Source organism: Giraffa tippelskirchi, chromosome 7 (assembly GCF_054371585.1).
Source record: "Giraffa tippelskirchi isolate mGirTip1 chromosome 7, T2T-mGirTip1v1.2.pri, whole genome shotgun sequence".
In the NCBI taxonomy this organism is placed as follows: Eukaryota; Metazoa; Chordata; class Mammalia; order Artiodactyla; family Giraffidae; genus Giraffa; species Giraffa tippelskirchi.
The window spans coordinates 116,132,115-116,149,798 of record NC_137281.1 but is presented as its reverse complement, the minus strand read 5'-3'; the positions used below and the strand labels follow the sequence as shown (position 1 = coordinate 116,149,798).

At 37.1% G+C, this 17,684-nt stretch overlaps 1 protein-coding gene and 1 long non-coding RNA gene across 7 annotated transcripts in view; both read right to left on the bottom strand.

The window, feature by feature from the left end:
- The window catches only part of RFX7 (regulatory factor X7), a 142,867-nt gene that overhangs the window by 20,015 nt on the left and 105,168 nt on the right, over positions 1–17,684 (bottom strand). The window lies entirely within an intron of this gene.
- Positions 7,354–11,127, bottom strand: LOC145513536 (uncharacterized). The gene is made up of 2 exons (XR_014059481.1): positions 9,720–11,127; positions 7,354–9,601 (listed from the first exon to the last, which is right to left on the bottom strand). It is a non-coding gene; the product is annotated as an uncharacterized LOC145513536 (long non-coding RNA).

Here is a 17,684-nt window from a genome sequence, read left to right as displayed (position 1 = left end):
TATGACACACCATATTAACAAACTGAAAGATAAACACCATATGATAATCTCAATAGATGCAGAAAAAGCTTTTTACAAAATTCAGCACCCATTTATGATTAAAACTCTTAAAAAAATGGGCACAGAAGGAACCTACCTCAACATAGTAAAGGCTGTATATGATAAGCCTACAGCAAGCATTATTCTCAATGGTGAAAAACTGAAAGCATTCCCCCTAAGATCAGGAACAAGATAAGGGTGTCCACTTTCACCACTATTATTCAACATAGTTCTGGAAGTCCTAGCTAAAGCAATCAGAAAAGAAAAAGCGACATGTAGTAGCTTCCTCTGGGTGATAACTGGTATTCTGGAGCAGAGCAAAGGGAGAGTACAAAGACAGCACATGCCAGTCTCTGTCCCTGGAGAGTGTTCCAGCTGTCTCCTACACGTGTCTTCAACTGCATGTCTGGCCCCCAGGCTGACACTTTATTTATTTTTTTATTAATATAAGTAGGTGACCCTCTTTCACTTAAGTCTTGGCAAGACAGACTGCCTCTGAGCTGAATCTTGGGGCGGGTGAGTCCAAGTGTGTGGGTCCTCCAATAGCCATTACTTAGAACCTTACAGTCTTATGGGTCTCAGGACGTGAGTCCCATTTGCTTTCAAAGTTAGATGTTTTGAGGGCTTGTCTCTTAGGTGCAGGTCTTAAAACATGGGCTGCCCAATGTGGGTTTGAACACTTTGTTTCTTGTGAGAACCTCTAGGTTTTGAGTTCCTTCATGACTGAAGGTTGGTGGGGTTTATGAGCCTTTCCTACCTACTTCCATGTGGTTTTCTTCCTATTTCTGTGACCTGTAGTCATCACTAAGCCAGCCTTTAGGTTTTTTAAAGAGGAAATTATTCTGTTTAGACTGTAGACTCAATATGTCCATGGGAGAAGGTGAGTTCAAGATCTTACATCACCATCTTAAACTATTTTACCAGGTATTTTTTATTACACACATTTCATAGAAGAGAAACTTGCATAAAGAGGTGAATCTGGAATTTGGTCATCCAGCCTAACCCATTCATCTTACAAATAAGGAGCTTTTATTACTAACTAGTGAGTATAAGCAAACTGAATGCTTGGAAAGCAACCGAAACTATATCACTGAAATTTTTCTAATATTTATAAAGAAGAATTTATTTAAAAGTATTAATTTCTATTAAAAGCCTATTCCTTACTAAGACCTACAGTACTATTAACATTCATGTATTACAGATGACAATAAAAAATATGGGAATTTAGAAAGGTCCCAAGGATATAGTAGCATTATACTCCCTTGCAAGTATTAAGAAAATGATATATTTGCTAGCTAACACATAAATGAGGCAAAAGTAACATGGTCAAACATCTAATTAGCCTGAGCCTTTGAAAGTTTAACAGTTGTTGGAATCCTCCAGTAATTTTAAGGTGCAATTAGATCTCTGGAGAGAAAACTCTTTGAAAGGGCCTAACCTTGATTATAAACAGATTTTATTTTTCTTATTGTTTCATGTTCTGGGCAGAACAATGATACACAGCTGAGTCTGAGGCATGGCTCAAGTCCACCAGGCTCTGGCGTTGGGTAGGAACACTCATAGAACACTGCAGAAGTACATAGTGTAAAGTACATGATGATTTGGTGTCCCAGAGAACAGAACAGTTGGAAAAGCAAGGCATAAGTCTCTGGTTAGTTACAGTGTCTTTTAGTCTAGGTCCTGGAGAGAAATTAGGAGCTGTTAAACAGTACTACTAAGTTGAGCTTAGACTAAGATCAAATATCACCTCTGAAATTCAGCTGATAAATCTTATTTTTGTAGCAACTACATAATAAACAATTTTTCTAAAAGATCAGTTTGAAAACAACAAAACTAATTTAAAGAAGAGTTAAACTATCATGTGTGTGTATATATATATATGTATACATATATATCAAATGAACGATCAGTTATGACCTTACTAACCAGGTTTTTCCTTCTAACTTGCCTTTCCTTTTTCATGGGATTACTGGCTGAAATGACTTTAGGTATTAATCCCATGAAAAGAGTCCGACACACTGAGCGACTGAACTGAACTGATTAATCCCATGAAAAAGATTCAGTCATGATGAATCATGATTGATATGTTAAGGATATTATCCTGAAGTTTTAAAATTACTAATAAAAAATATAAACTTCAGGGTAGTCACTGATAAATCCTGAATAAGTTTGAGAAAAAAATTTGTGTCAATTTTTAAATAATAAAAAGTAAATATTTCTTCTTTTATTATTTCTTAAGAAAGACTTGATTTCTCACTATTGTTTATAAAACAGTTATTTAAAACAATTATCCTTTTGGTCAAATTGAACTGTAATTTTTTTTTAATTAAAAAATAATACATATCACTTTGTACAAGTATATACTATATTGGTGTGCTTACTTTTATCTCTAGGTTGTCTCGGTTTTAAATTAACTTCACATAAAATGTTCAGATTATATAAATATAGTTTCTGCATACAGATTAAGAATGAACAAAAAAACTGAAGCAGTGGGCTTTGATTCAATTAATTCTTAATTAACCATTACTGTTCTTTAAGTTTCCGCTCAAATCCGATTTTATCACAACTTTCTTCAATAGTTTCAAATATTGCTGAAATCATTTGAGTAAAAGGGTAAATCAGATAGGAACAAGGCTGTATATATTTAAAATACCCAAACAACTCCAACATCACTTTGTGTATTCACACCATTTTATAGATGAAGAAACTAACGAATAGAGAAGATGATTTGCAAGTACATTAGTGTGTGGTTCTTTGTATCACCAATGAGGCAAGTAGAGTTTTATACAATGGGTATTCAATACATATATGTTGATGGGTAGCAGTACATCATTATCCTTCCGAAAAATATTGATCAGTTCCCGATTTAATCTGCTTCATAAAGTCTCAAATTAAAAAAATATATATATAGCTATGATGTAAACAGTATGGCATTCTTCTAGAAACCATGTAGGCAGAAAATGAGGTGTGATATATTTACCTTATTATATAGGTAATGATTATATAGATTCTAATCATGATTTAATGATTATACAGAAGAGAAAAATAAACAAAGACTTAAATAGATTCTTCACAAAAAAGGATATCCAATGGGCCAAAAAGAAAAAAAAAGAAAAAAAGTGACTCAACTTTATTAGTCATCAAGGAAACGCAAATAAAAAACCTAACATCCATACACAGGTTTCCGTGATGGCTCAGTGATACAGAACCCGCCTACCAAGGTAAGAGATGCAGGTTCGATCCCTGGGCTGAGAAGATCCTTTGGAGAAGGAAATGGCAACCTACTCCAGTATTCCTGGCTGGGAAGTCCATGGATAAGAGGCGCCTGGCAGGCTGAAGTCGGTGGGGTCACAAAAAGAGTTGGGTATGACTTAGTGACTAAAAAACAACAATTTCCATACAAAGTAGAATGGAAAAAGAAATTGTGATATTCATAAACAGAATTCCAAACAGCAATTAGAATGAATGAACCAAAACTACAGAAAGCAAAATGACTGAATCTTACAAACATAATGTTGATCATTATATAATTTCATTCAGATAATGTTCTAAAACAAGCAAAGCTAAACCACAGTGTTAGAAGACAGGAGAGCAGTTACTCTTGGCATGGCTGGGGTGAGATGGTGGGAACGGTAGTGACTGCAAGAGGACACAGGGGGCCTCTGGGATGATGGTGATGCTCAGTTTCTTGATATGGAAGCAAGTAATAGGAACATACTCACTATGGGAAAATTTATCTAGCTATACACTTACAAGTTGTGTACTTTTCTATGTGAATGTTACACCTCAATGAAAGTTACATTTGTTGTTGTTGTTCAGCTGCTCAGTCGTGTCTGAATCTTTGTGACACTACGGACTGCAGCATACCAGACTTCCGTGTCCTTCACCGTCTCCTGGAGCTTGCTCAAACTCATGTCCACTGAGTCAGTGATGCCATCCAACCATCTCGTCCTCTGTCGTCCCCTTCTCCTCCTGCCTTCAATCTTTCCCAGCATCAGGGTCTTTTCCAATGACTTGGCTCTTCGCATCAGGTGGCCAAAGTACTGCAGCTTCAGCTTCAGCATCAGTCCCTACAATGAATATTCAGGATTGATTTCCTTTAGGATTGACTGGTTTGATCTTGCGGTCTAAGGGACTCTGCAAGAGTTTTCTCCAACACCACAGTTTGAAAACATCAATTCTTTGGTGCTCAGTCTTCTTTATGGTCCAACTCTCATATCCACACATTAACTACTGGAAAAACCATAGCTTTGATTATACAGACCTTTGTCTGCAAAGTAATGTCTCTGCTTTTAATATGCTGTCTAGGTTTGTCACAGTTTTTCTTCCAAAGAGCAAGTATCTTTTAATTTCATGGCTGCAGTCACCATATGCAGTGATTTTGGAGTCCAAGAAAATAAAGTCTGTCAGTGTTTCCATTGTTTCCCCCATCTATTTGGCATGAAGTGATGGGACTGGATGCTATGATCTTCATTTTCTGAATGCTGAGTTTTCAGCCAGCTTTTTCACCCTCCTCTTTTACCTCATCAAGAGTCTCTTTAGTTCCACTTCCCTTTCTGCCATAAGGGTGGTTTCATCTGCATATCTGAGATTATTGATATTTCTCCTGGCAACCTTGATGCCAGCTTGTGCTTCATCCAGCCTGGCATTTCACATGGTGTACTCTGCATATAAGCAGGGTGATAATATACAGTCTTGACATACTCCTTTCCCAGTTTGGAACCAGTCTGTTGTTCCATGTCTGATTCTAACTGTTGCTTCTTGACCTGCATATACAGGTTTCTTAGGAGGCAGTTGAGCTGGTCTGAATTTTCCATAGTTTGTTGTGATCTACACAGTCAAAGACTTTAGTGTAGCCAATGAAGCAGAAGTAGATGTTTTAAAAGTTACATAAAACACTGTAAATGAATGCTATAACAGAGATACAAAAAAGGTGTCATGTGATCAAAGAGTAATTTTAACTGAGGTCACAGGTCATGAAATAATGGTATATGAAAAAAAATGGATTGAAATTGGGCCCTAAAAAACAAGATTTAATCATATGCATGTTAGTGTGGGAGGGGGGTGAGGCACAGTTAATTCATATAGAGGAATGTAAGCAAAACTTGAGAAGAGCAGGGTATGCTTCTGAAATCTCAGTAAGTTAAAAAAAGCTAAGATGTAGGATGAACAGGGGGAATAAGGAGGGAGACGTTTATACAAAATAGAAATTATACTAGGTAGGCCAAAATCCTGGATTGTGGAAGACTCTGAGTAACAACTACTGCCACACACTGAGGGCTGCCTATGATCTAGGCATTGTGATAAACATTAATAGAAGAAAATGGATAAGTATGTGTCCAAGAAAAATGGCTGATTTTTCAGTAAGACAGTTTTGTTTCATTTTTACTTTTTAATGAAGGATAATTGCTTTACAGAATTTTGTTGTTTTCTCTCCAACCTCACATCAACCATAGGTAAACATATATCCTCTCCCTTTTGAATCTCCCTCCCATCTCGCTCCGCTTTCCATCCCTCTAGGTTGATACAGAGCCCCTGTTTGAGTTTCTGGAGCCATACAGCAAATTCCCATTGGCTATCTATTTTACATATGGTAATATAAGTTTCCATGTTACTCTTTCCATACATCTCACCCTCTACTCAGCCATGAAAAGGAAAGCATTTGAGTCAGTCCTAATGAGGTGGATGAACCTAGAACCTGTTATACAGAGTGAAGTAAGTCAGAAAGAGAAAGATAAATATCATATTCTAATGCATATATACAGAATCTAGAAAAATGGTACTGAGACTTTATTTACAAGGCAGCAATGGAGAAACAGCTTTGTATCAATTTTAACTTACCCTAGTTTGATACCCCATTCCCCAGTAGTAGCCTCGAAAAGTGACAGCCCATATACCTAGTTCAGCCTGGTGACCACCAGAAGAAGTACAACACAACTAGAGCTCTCGTGAAGCCTCATCCCAAAGACTCATTATTTGTATTGTGTGGTGGTCCTATGTGCACACCACCTACTGGCTGTATTTAACCTGTGTTGGAACTTGCCCCCTGAAAAAAGAAAAGTTTTCCCCTTTGTGGGGATAGAAGAGTGGAAGAAAGAAGTTATTAAAAAAAATTTATAGACACATGTACTCCAATGTTTACTGCAGCACTATTTATAACTAGGACATGGAAGCAACCTAGATGCCCAGAGCAGATGAATGGATAAGGAAGTTGTGGTACATATACACAATGGAATATTACTCAGCTATAAAAAGGAATGCATTTGAGTTAGTTCTCATGAGGTGGATTAACTTAGAACCTATTATAAGAGCCTTCACTCTGTATAGTAACAGAGTGAAGTCAGAAAGAGAAAGACAAATACTGTATATTAATGCATATATATGGAATTTAGAAAGATGGTACTGACGATCCTACTTGCAGGGCAGCAAAGGAGACACAGATGTAAAGAACAGACTTTTGAACTCAGTGGGAGAAGGTGAGGGTGGGATGATTTGAGAGAACAACACTGAAACATGTACAGTCCCATACACAAAATAGATGACCAGGGCAAGTTCGGTGCATGAAGCAGGGCACCCAAAGCCAGTGCTCTGGGACAATCCAGTGGGATAGGGTGGGAAGGGAGGTGGGAGGGGGATTCAGGATGTGGGGGACACATGTATACCTGTGGCCAATTCATGTTAATGTATGGCAAAAACCATTACAATATTGTAAAGTAATTATCCTCCAGCTGACATAAATTAATTAAAAAATTAAAAACAAAAGGCAAAAAAACAGTGAGACAGTGGCTATCAATTGGGGCAAACAACAGACTGACCAAAGCTGTCCAAGGATGCTTTGAAAAGCTCTAACATATTTCTGGGAATCTGGAAGGCCATATACATGAAAAGAGCTGTGTGCATTTCAAGACCCAAGAAGTCCCTAAGATCTAACCTTTTGCTAAACTTGAAGGTCCACAAAAGTAGGAAGTAAAGGCTAAGAAAGGGTTATCAGTTGCTGGAGTATTTATGCTGTACCCCAACTTGCACACAGAGCCCTCTGGCAAAGACTGCTTTATTGGTTCAAGATGTTTAAGGAAATCTCTGTCCAATCAACAGCTGACTATTAAGCAAACTGAGACTTCTCCACTTAGAGAAGTCTGAACAGAATGACCAGACAAAAATATGAGAGAATTCTTCAGTAGCACACTGGTCCTACAGGAAGTCATTTAGGCTTAAATTAAAGGACACTAAACAGTAATTCAAATTCACGTGAAGAAATGAAGACTACCACTAAAGGTAACTACATAGGTAAATATAAAATAGAGTGTAAATATATTTTTTTTGTTTGTGACTCCTTTATTCTCCTATCTCATCTAAAAGACAATTACATAAAGTACCAAACATAAAACCATGTTGAATGGGCACACAAGGTATAAGATGAATGGGGGTGGGGGAGATAACAGATATAGATAGGAGCAAAAGTTTTCATATACTTTTGAAATTAAGTTGGGTTTAATTCAAATAAGTGTTAACTGTAATCTCCAGGACAACCACACAAGATAATACTTTAAAACAGCAAACATAAATCTTATCAGTAGTTACAGTAAACATAAATGGATTAAACTTCCCAATAAAAGGCAAGGACAGGCAGAATGGATTTCGAATAAGATGTGATCAAACTATGATACATGTCACTTACATACTATATACATATTAAACATTCAAATACACACATAGGTTGAAAATTAAAAAAAACAGAAAAAGATACAGCATGCCAAAAGCCTGAAAATGCCAATTTTAATATCACAGAAATAGACTTCAAGATTAAAATTGTTACTAGAGACAAAGAAAGATATCATTTCATGATAAATGGGTCAATCCATCAGGAAGATATGACAATCATAACCTGTTATGTACTTAACAACAAAGCTCAACACATAAAAATGGATAGAACTGAAGAGAAAAACAGATAATTTAATAATAATAATTGGAGGTTTCAATACTCCATTTTCAATAATACACAGAACTAAATAGAAGATATACAAGGAAATATACAACAAACAACAGTATAAACCAAACAGAAATAGTAGACTATAGAACACTCCCCCCCCCACCAGCAGAATATATATTCTTCTCAAGTACACATGGAATATTCTCCAGGACAGATCATACGTTAGGTTATAAAACAAATCTCAATACATTTAAAAGGAATGAAATTATACAAAGTATTTTCTTCAACTAATGGAATTTCTAACGGAATTGAATTAGAAATCAACTAAAGTAAATGGGAAATTCATAAATATATGGAAATTACAAATGGTTCAAAGCAGAAATCACAAGAGAAATTAGAAAATACATTGAGAGGAATAAGAATGAAAACCCAACATACTGAATATGGGATAAGGTGAAAGCAGGGCTTAGAGGAAAATTTACAGCTGCATATGCCTACCTTAAAAAAGAAGAACAGTCTCAGATGAATAATCTTCCACGTTAAGAAATTAGAAAAGAGAAAATCAAAGCCAAAGCAGGCAGAAGAGAGGAATAATATGTATTAGAGTGGTAATAAATAAAATAAAAAGGGGAAATAGAAAACAATAGAAAAAAATTTAATGAGGCCAATCGATTCTTTGAAAACATCAAGAAAGCTGGTAAATCTTTAGCTAAACTGACCAAAATAAAAAAACAGAGAAGAATCAGCTAAAATCAGGAATAAAGGAGAGATATTACTACCAATCTTACAGAAGTAAAAGGAACTCTAAGAGAATACCATGAAAAACTGTGTGCCAACAAACTAAATAACCTATACGAATGGCTAAATACCTAGAAAGACAAACTACCAAAGTAGACTCAAAAAGGAGTAAGACAATCTGACCTATAAAAAGACTGAATTAAATTCAAATGAAATTAAATTTTAAAAATACCTACAAAGAAAAGCTCAGGTCTAGATGGCATCACCGGTGCATTCTACCAAACAGTTAAAGACTTAATACCTATACTTCATAAACTCTTGCATACAAATAGAAGATGGAGTGCTTCGTAAACTCATCCTGAAAGCTAACCTTACCTGATTTCAAAGCTAGACAAAGACATCAAAGGAAGACCAAAGGGATAGACCAATATCCCTTATGATTACAGATGCAAAAATCCTTAATAAAATACTTGCAAGTATTTTTTGCAAAGTACTTGCAAGTATTGCAAATTCTGAGTCTGTCAGCATATATAAAGAATACATCATGACCAAATGTGATTCATCTCAGAAATATAAAATGGATTCAATATACAAAAATCTATCAATAACATAATATAACATAATAATAGAAAAAATCTGACAAGATTATCTGAACAGATGCATGAAAAGAATTTGACAAACTCAACATTCGACAGTCTGGTAATAGAATCTAAGTTCCTCAACCTGATTATCTATGGAAAACCTGTAGCTAACATCATAGTTTATGATGAAACACTGAAGGAATCCCCCTTGAAACTAGGCAAAAGACAGAAATGTCTGCTCATCATTTCCATTCAACACCTGTACTGGTGTTTCTAACAGAGCAATTAGGCAACAAAGTGGAATAAAAAACAGCTTAGGAAGGAAGAGGTAAAACTATTTCTATCTTCAGGTGACATATTATATACAGAAAATCCTAAAGAATGTACTAAATAAAACTATTATCAGTGCTAATAACCTAGTTCAGTAAGACTACAGGATACAAGATCAACATATAAAAATTGGTCCTTTCTATACATTAGCAACAATCAAAAATGAAACTAAAAATCAACTCCATTTACAGTATCATTAAAAACCCCAGGATAAGCTTAAAAGTACAAAATGTATATATTGAAACTATAAAACATTCTTGAAATAAATTAGAGATCTATGTTCATGGATTGAAGTAAGTAATACTGTAAAAATGACAAAACTCCCAAACTGATGTAAAGATTCAATGCTATCTTTATGAAAATTCCAACTGCCTTCCTTACAGAAACAGACAAGCTGATGCTCAAATCCATACAGAAATTCAAGAGATCCAGAAGAGTCAAAATAATTTCCCCCACCTTAAAAATTACTACAGGGACATGGAAATGCTGCTGGAAAAATGGTGTCAATAGACTTGTTTAACACACGGTTGCCACAAACTTTCAATTTGTAAAAAGTGAGGTAACTGTGAAACACAACAGAGCAAAGAACAATAAAATGAGGTATGCCAGTGTTGCTGTTCAGTTGCTCAGTCATGTCCAACTTTTTGCCACGCCTGGGCTGCAGCATGCCAGACTTCCCTGTCCATCACCATCTCCTGGAGCTTCCTTAAACTCATGTCCACTGAGTCAGTGATGCCATTCAACCATCTTGTCCTCTGTTGTCCCCTTCTCTTCCTGCCTTCAATCTTTCCCAGCATCAGGGTCTTTTCCAATGACTTGGCTCTTTGCATCAGGTGGCCAAAGTACTGGAGCTTCAGCTTCAGCATCAGTTCCTACAATGAATATTCAGGGTTGATTTCCTTTAGGATTGACTGGTTTGATCTCCTTGCAGTCTAAGGGACTCTCAAGAGTTTTCTCCAACACCACAGTTTGAAAACATCAATTCTTTGGCGTTCCGTCTTCTTTATGGTCCAACTCTCATGTCCACACATAACTACTGGAAAAACCATAGCTTTGACTATATGGACCTTTGTCTGCAAAGTAATGTCTCTGCTTTTAATATGCTGTCTAGGTTTGTCATAGCTTTTCTTACAAAGAGCAAGTATCTTTTAATTTCATGGCTGCAGTCACCATCTGCAGAGATTTTGGAGCCCAAGAAAAGAAAGTCTGTCAGTGTTTCCATTGTTTCCCCATCCATTTGGCATGAAGTGATGGGACTGGATGCCATGATCTTCATTTTTTGAATATTGAATTTTAAGCCAGCTTTTCACTTTCCTCTTTCACCTTCATCAAGAGGCTCTTTAGTTCCTCTTTGCTTTCTGTCATAAGGGTAATGTCATCTGCATATCTGAGGTTATTGATATTTCTCCCTGCAATCATGATGCCAGCTTGTGCTTCATCCAGCCTGGCATTTCACATGATGTACTCTGCATATAAGCAGGGTGATAATATACAGCCTTGACATACTCCTTTCCCAGTATGGAACCAGTCTGTTGTTCCATGTCTAATTCTAACTGTTGCTTCTTGACCTGCATACAGATTTCTCAGAAGGCAGTTACGGAAGTCTGGTATTCCTATCTCTTTACGAATTTTCCAGTTTGTTGTGATCCACATAGTCAAAGGCTTTAGTGTGGTCAATGAAGCAGAAGTAGATTTTTTCTAGAATTCTCTTGCTTTTTCGATGATCCAGTAGATCTGCCTTTTCTAAATCCAGCGTGAACATATGAAAAATCTCAGTTCATGTATTGTTGAAGCCTAGCTTGGAGAACTTTGGGCAATACTTTGCTAGCATGTGAAATGGATGTGTGGTAGTGTGAACATTCTTGGGCATTGCCCTTCTTTAGGATTGAAATGAAAACTGACCTTTTCTAGTCCTGTGGCCACTGCTAAGTTTTCCACATTTGCTGGCATATTCAGTGCAGCACTTTCACAGCATCATCTTTTAGGATTTGAAACAGTTCAACTGGAATTTCATCACCTCCACTAGCTCTGTTCGTTGTGATGCTTCCTAAGGCCCACTTGATTTTGCACTCCAGATGTCTGGCTCTAGGTCAGTGATCACACCATCATGGTTATCTGGGTCATGAAGATCTTTTTTGCATGCTTCTTATGTGTATTCCTGCCACCTCTTCTTAATATCTTCTGCTTCTGTTAGGTTCATACTGTTTCTGTCCTTTATTGTACCCATCTTTGCATGAAATGTTCCGTTGGTATCTCTAATCTTCTCAAAGAGATCTCTAGTCTTTCTCATTCTATTGTTTTCCTGTATTTCTTTGTACTGCTCACTTAGGAAGGCTTTCTTATCTCTCCTTGCTATTCTTTGGAACTTTGCATTCAGATGTGTATACTGTTCCTTTACTGCTTTGCTTTTTGCTTCCCTTCTTTTCTCAGCTATTTGTAAGGTCTCCTCAGACACACAACCATTTTGCCTTTTTGCATTTCTTTTTCTTGGGGATGGTTTTGATCACTGCCTCCTGTACAATGTTACAAACCTCATAAGGGTAATGGTGGTAATGGTGACCTCCTTCAAAAGGACTTACGCCAGCATGTTGCAGCTCCCAGGACTGTTGGTTGTCAGTGCCTGTGACCCCTTGGCAGGCCACTCTCAACCCACACCTCTGTGGGAGATTCCTGGACACTCACTGGAGAAGATGAGCACACATCCTTCTACTGCACCATCTTACTCAGATTTGCCAGTCCCTCCCAATGGAAGCTTCCACAAGTCTCTTCTCATACATCAGAGGGCAGACAGAATGAAAACCACAATCAAAGAAAACTAATCAAACTGATCACATGGATCACAGCCTTGTCTAACTCAATGAAACTATGAGCCATGCCATGTAGGGCCACCCAAGACTGACAGGTCATGGTGGAGAGTTCTGATAAAACGTGGTCCACTGGAGAAGTGAATGGCAAACTACTTCAGCATTTTTGCCTTGAGAACCCCATGAACAGTATGAAAAAGCAAAAAGATATTTGCCTTTTGCTACCGGTGAAGAGGAGAGAAAAAGCTCTAGAAAGAATGAAGAGGTTGAGCCAAAGCAGAAACAATGACCAGTTGTGGATGTGTCTGGCAGCGAAAGCAAAGTCTGAAGCTGTAAAGAACAATATTGCATAGGAATCTGGAATGTTAGGTCCATCAATCAAGGCAAATTGAAAGTGGTCAAACAGGAGATGGCAACAGTAAATACTGACATTTTAGGAATCAGTGAACTAAAATGGGCTGGAATGGGAGAATTTAATTCATATGACCATTATATCATCTACGGTGGGCAAGAATCCCTTAGAAGAAATGGAGTAGCCCTCATAGTCAACAAAAGAGTCTGAAATGCAGTACTTGGGTACAATCTCAAAAATGACAGAATGACCTTTGTTCGTTTCCAAGGCAAGCCATTCAATATCACAGTAATCCAAGAGCATGCCCCAACTACTAATGCCAAAGAAGCTAAGTTGAATGGTTATATGAAGACCTACAAGACTTCCTAGAACTAACACCAAAAAAAGACGTCCTTTTCATCACAGGGGACTGGAATGCAAAAATCAGAAGTCAAGAGATACCTGGAGTAACAGGCTAGTTTGGCCTTGGAGTACAAAATGAAGCAGGGCAACAACTAACAGAGCTTTGTCAAGACAAAGCACTGGCTCTTGGAGTTTCGACAATAGAACTATGGACAGAGGTTCGTAACATTGTACAGTGATTAAAACCATCCCCAAGAAAAAGAAATGTCAGTGTATTAAGACAATAATTAATGGTTTGTTATGGAAAGATCTCAGGATATATTGCTGGGTGAACAAATGCAAAGTAAAAAACCATGTAGATGGTATGTAAAGAAAGCAGAAATAAAAATATGTAATAGTGCTTACCTGTACACTATCACAAAACATTGCTCGAATGACAGAAAAGAAACTAACATGATTTGTTGCCTACAGGGATAGAAAATGGATGGCTGAAAGAAAAAGATGAGATGGAATTTCTTCTTTGTATACTCTTTATGCTTTATAATCATGATTGTAATCATCCAAAAATTAAATTAAAATCAATAAACTATAGCTTTTGATGCTTATAAGTACCTTTGACCCTTATAAGCATCTTTGACCCTTGAACAACCTAAGTCTAAACTACATGGGTTCACTTACATACAGAATTTTTAAAATAAATACTACTACAGTACTATGGTATCCTTGGATGGTTAAATTCCCAGATGTACCACCAAGGATATGGAGGACCAAGTGTAAATTTACAGTGGATTTTTGGCTGCTTGGGGTCAGCATTCCTAATCCCTCCAATGTCCAGGACTCAATCATAGTCTATACTTCAAAAGAAGTATAGAAGTACACAAGTTCAGAGACATTGAATTCAAGGCTATTGAGTACAGCATTTTTAATAGTAGAAAAATCAGGAATTACCTAAAGGCCCACCAATAAAAGGCCTAAACACACATACACACAGATACAAACACATACCATGGAATATTTATATTATGAAATATTGTGCAGCAGTTAAAAAAACCATAATAACTCTACATATACAGACAAGGAGAGCTACCTAAGATATATGCTTAGTGATAAAAGTAAGAACAATATATACAGTATAGTTTCATTTGAATCTTAAAACCTTATGAATAACTGATAGGATTCATGTATACAGAAAAAGAGAATAGAAAGATAAAGTTTAAATACTTAAGCTTTAGGAAAACTTAAATCTCAAGAAGATAGTGAGATGAAGGGGTGAATAAAGAAAGATTTAATTTGATGCTTCATTTTCAGACTGTTTTAATTTGTTATAATCAACACATAGTGTATACTATTTGCAGAATCAAAAAATATCTGAAAAGAGGTTAATATTCACGATATATAGAGAACTCCTAGAACTCAACAACATAAAAACAACGAAATTCAGAAATAGTAAAAGAATTTGAATACATTTCTCCAGAGAAGATATGCAATAGGTCTAAAGCATATGAAGATATGCTCGATACCACTAATCATTCAGGAAATGCAAATCAAAACCACAATGAGATAGCACCTCACATCCACTAAAATGGCCACTATCAAAAACCCCAGAAAATAGTAAGGGTTGACAAGGAATGGAGAAACTTATACATTGATTGTGAAGCTAAAAAATGGTGCAGTCATTATGAAAAACAGTATGATAGTTCCTCATAAAATTAAAATAGAATTACCATATGGAAAAGACCCTGATGCTGGGAAAGACTGAAGGTAGGAGAAGGGGACAACAGAGGATGGGATGATTGGGGCATCACCAACTCTATGGACACGAGTTTGAGTAAGCTCCGGGAGTTGGTGATGGACAGGGAAGCCTGGTGTGCTGCAGTCCATGGGGTTGCAAAGAGTCGGACACGAATGAGCGACTGAACTGAACCATATGATCCAGCAATTCTACTTTTGGGCATATACCCCAAGTAACTGCAAGTAGATCCTGAAAAGACTCTGCACACCCATGTTCACAGAAGCATTACTCGTCACAGCCAAAATGTAGAAGAGCAACCTAAGTACCCATCAGCAGACGAATGGAAAAACAAAATGGTGAATACCCATAATGGAATATTCTGAAAACGCTACAACACGGATGAACCTTGAGGACGTTATGCTGATTGAAATAAGCTATTCCAAAAGGAGCATACTGTAGGATTCTGCTTCAAACTCACAGACAGAAAAGTACAATGGTGGCAGCCAGGGGCTGGGGGAAGAGGGAATGGAGAGCTTTCGTTTAATGGGTAAGAGTTTCAGTTTTACAAGCAGAGTTCCCTGAATGTATGGTGGTATGGTAGAACAACAATGTGACTGTACTTAGCAAGACCAAACTATGAACTTAAAAATGGTAAATTTTATGTGTGTATTTTATCACAAATAAAAATAAATGAATTAGTGTGGTTTTATAATAAGCAAGGATTAGTGCAAAGTTTTGTTTAAGTATCTATTTGGGAAGAGGGAGAAAAATACTATGTTTAAATGGTAATTTAGAAAACCAGCAGAAGACAGGATGATTAATTTTAAGTAAGTAACAACATAAATCAGTAATTTTCAACCTTTTTCTCCCTTCCTTAATGCATCTGAATTCTAAGTTTCTTAGCTCTCCCCTTAGCTATAGTAGCTCGTTTTGGATGGCAGTAAGTAAAACCAGGGGCTTCCCTGATGGCTCAGATAATAAAGAATCTGCCTGCAATGCGGGAGACCTGGGTTCAATTCCTGGGTTTGGAAGACCCTCTGGAGGATGGAGAGGCTACCCACTCCAGTATTCTTGGGCTTCCCTGGTGGCTCAGATGGTAAAGAATCCACCTGCAATGTGGGAGACCTGGGTTCGATTCCTTGGTTGGGAAGATGCCCTGGAGGAGGGCATGACAACCTGCTCCAGTATTCTTGCCTGGAGAATCCCTATGGACACAGGAGCCTGGCAGGCTACCATCCATGAGGTTGCAAAGAGTCAGACAAGACTGAGTGACTAAGCACAGCATATAACACAAGTAAAACCAGACTAAGGATTATGGGTGGTGGAGTGGGGACTTAGAAGCCTGGATCCCTACTGATATCACAGAGCTGGCGAAAGAAAAATTGATTTCCTTCTTGTTGCAACTACTGTTCACTGAATATTGCTATATGCAAATTAACTTGATACTTAATGGATGAGACTTTAAAAAAAACTGCTCTCACTACATTGGGCCTCTAGTTCTAACTACTTTTTCTTTCTCTAACCCTTTAAAAACAAGTCTCTACTCAAGTTCTTTACTTACCATCTGTTTACCTTTCATGACATTGAAATCAGGCTTCATTCCCCAGTACAATACAGAAACTGCTCTGGCAAGAGAGTCTGCGGGCCTATTAACCGACTTTTTCTTGTCTCCCTCTTATTTGAGCTGCCTGAGGCACAGGAGACTGGAGTGAATTCCGTTCTCAAAATAATCTCTTTTCTTACATTATCACACAATGTAGTTTCTTGTTTCTCTTTTAAATTGTACCTCATTTTTGGAGGGCTCTTATTCCTAACTCCTAAATACCAATTCTCTCCTTAATTTTACAGTTTCTCACTTCCTGGTGATGTTGTTTTTACTGCTTAAGTTTTCAGTGACCCTGTATGACCTACATGTGGAAGTAGTCTAACTTTTTCAGCCTGGTCTCCAATATCTTCTCCTGAACTCTGATCATAAGCCTCTGTGCATTAAGTACTGCACGTTCCACCTAGAATGCCCTTTCTGAATCCCTAGTCCACTTGGTAAATGTCTCAGTTTTTATACAAGTCACCGCTTCTGTGATGTCTGATTTCAATTCACCAAGATGAACTAGTAACTCTTTCTTTGCACCCATTTCTTTACTGGTGTCTTTCTCTTATTTGAGAGTAGGGACTGTGTGTATATAATGCTTGGTGAATTAATGCACTCAATTTATTTTTAAAAACTTTAATTTGTCCTTAGGAGTAGTAAAGTTGAAGTCTTAACAGTGTTAGCTAAAAGAAAAGTAATCAGTGCCTAACAACTGCAATGTATGTTGGGAGCAGACAAAAAAGTTAAGGTAATAAGAGCAGTGACGAATTGATAACTAAAAGATTCAAGATATGGAGCAGCTGGGTTCATAGACATGCAGTTTCCATGGGGGGGTGGGGGTTAATGGAAAGGACTGATTTTAAATTAGGAGAGTTTGTTTGTTATGACTATAACATGTGTTAGTACAGTTGGCATAATTTCGGACCAGTCAGCCTTCTCTACAAATGCGTCAAATAATAGAACTAATTCCTTTCCTGATACAGTAATTATAACTCTACCTTTATTCTGCCATTGTACTATTACTGCTTTCTCTTTTACTATAAAAAGTTGAGAAGGGAAAAAAGAGCACTCTGTGAAAGGACTAATGTTGTGAAACATAGAGAAGGTGAGGAAAGACAGATTATCAACTAGCCCCTTGAGAATCAAGTCACTGGAAACATAGGGAAAAGAGAAAACCAGAATAAGGCTTCCTCTGTGAAACAGGCCACACCAAGAAAGTGTGAAAAAAAACCGCACCTGAAAAGTTGT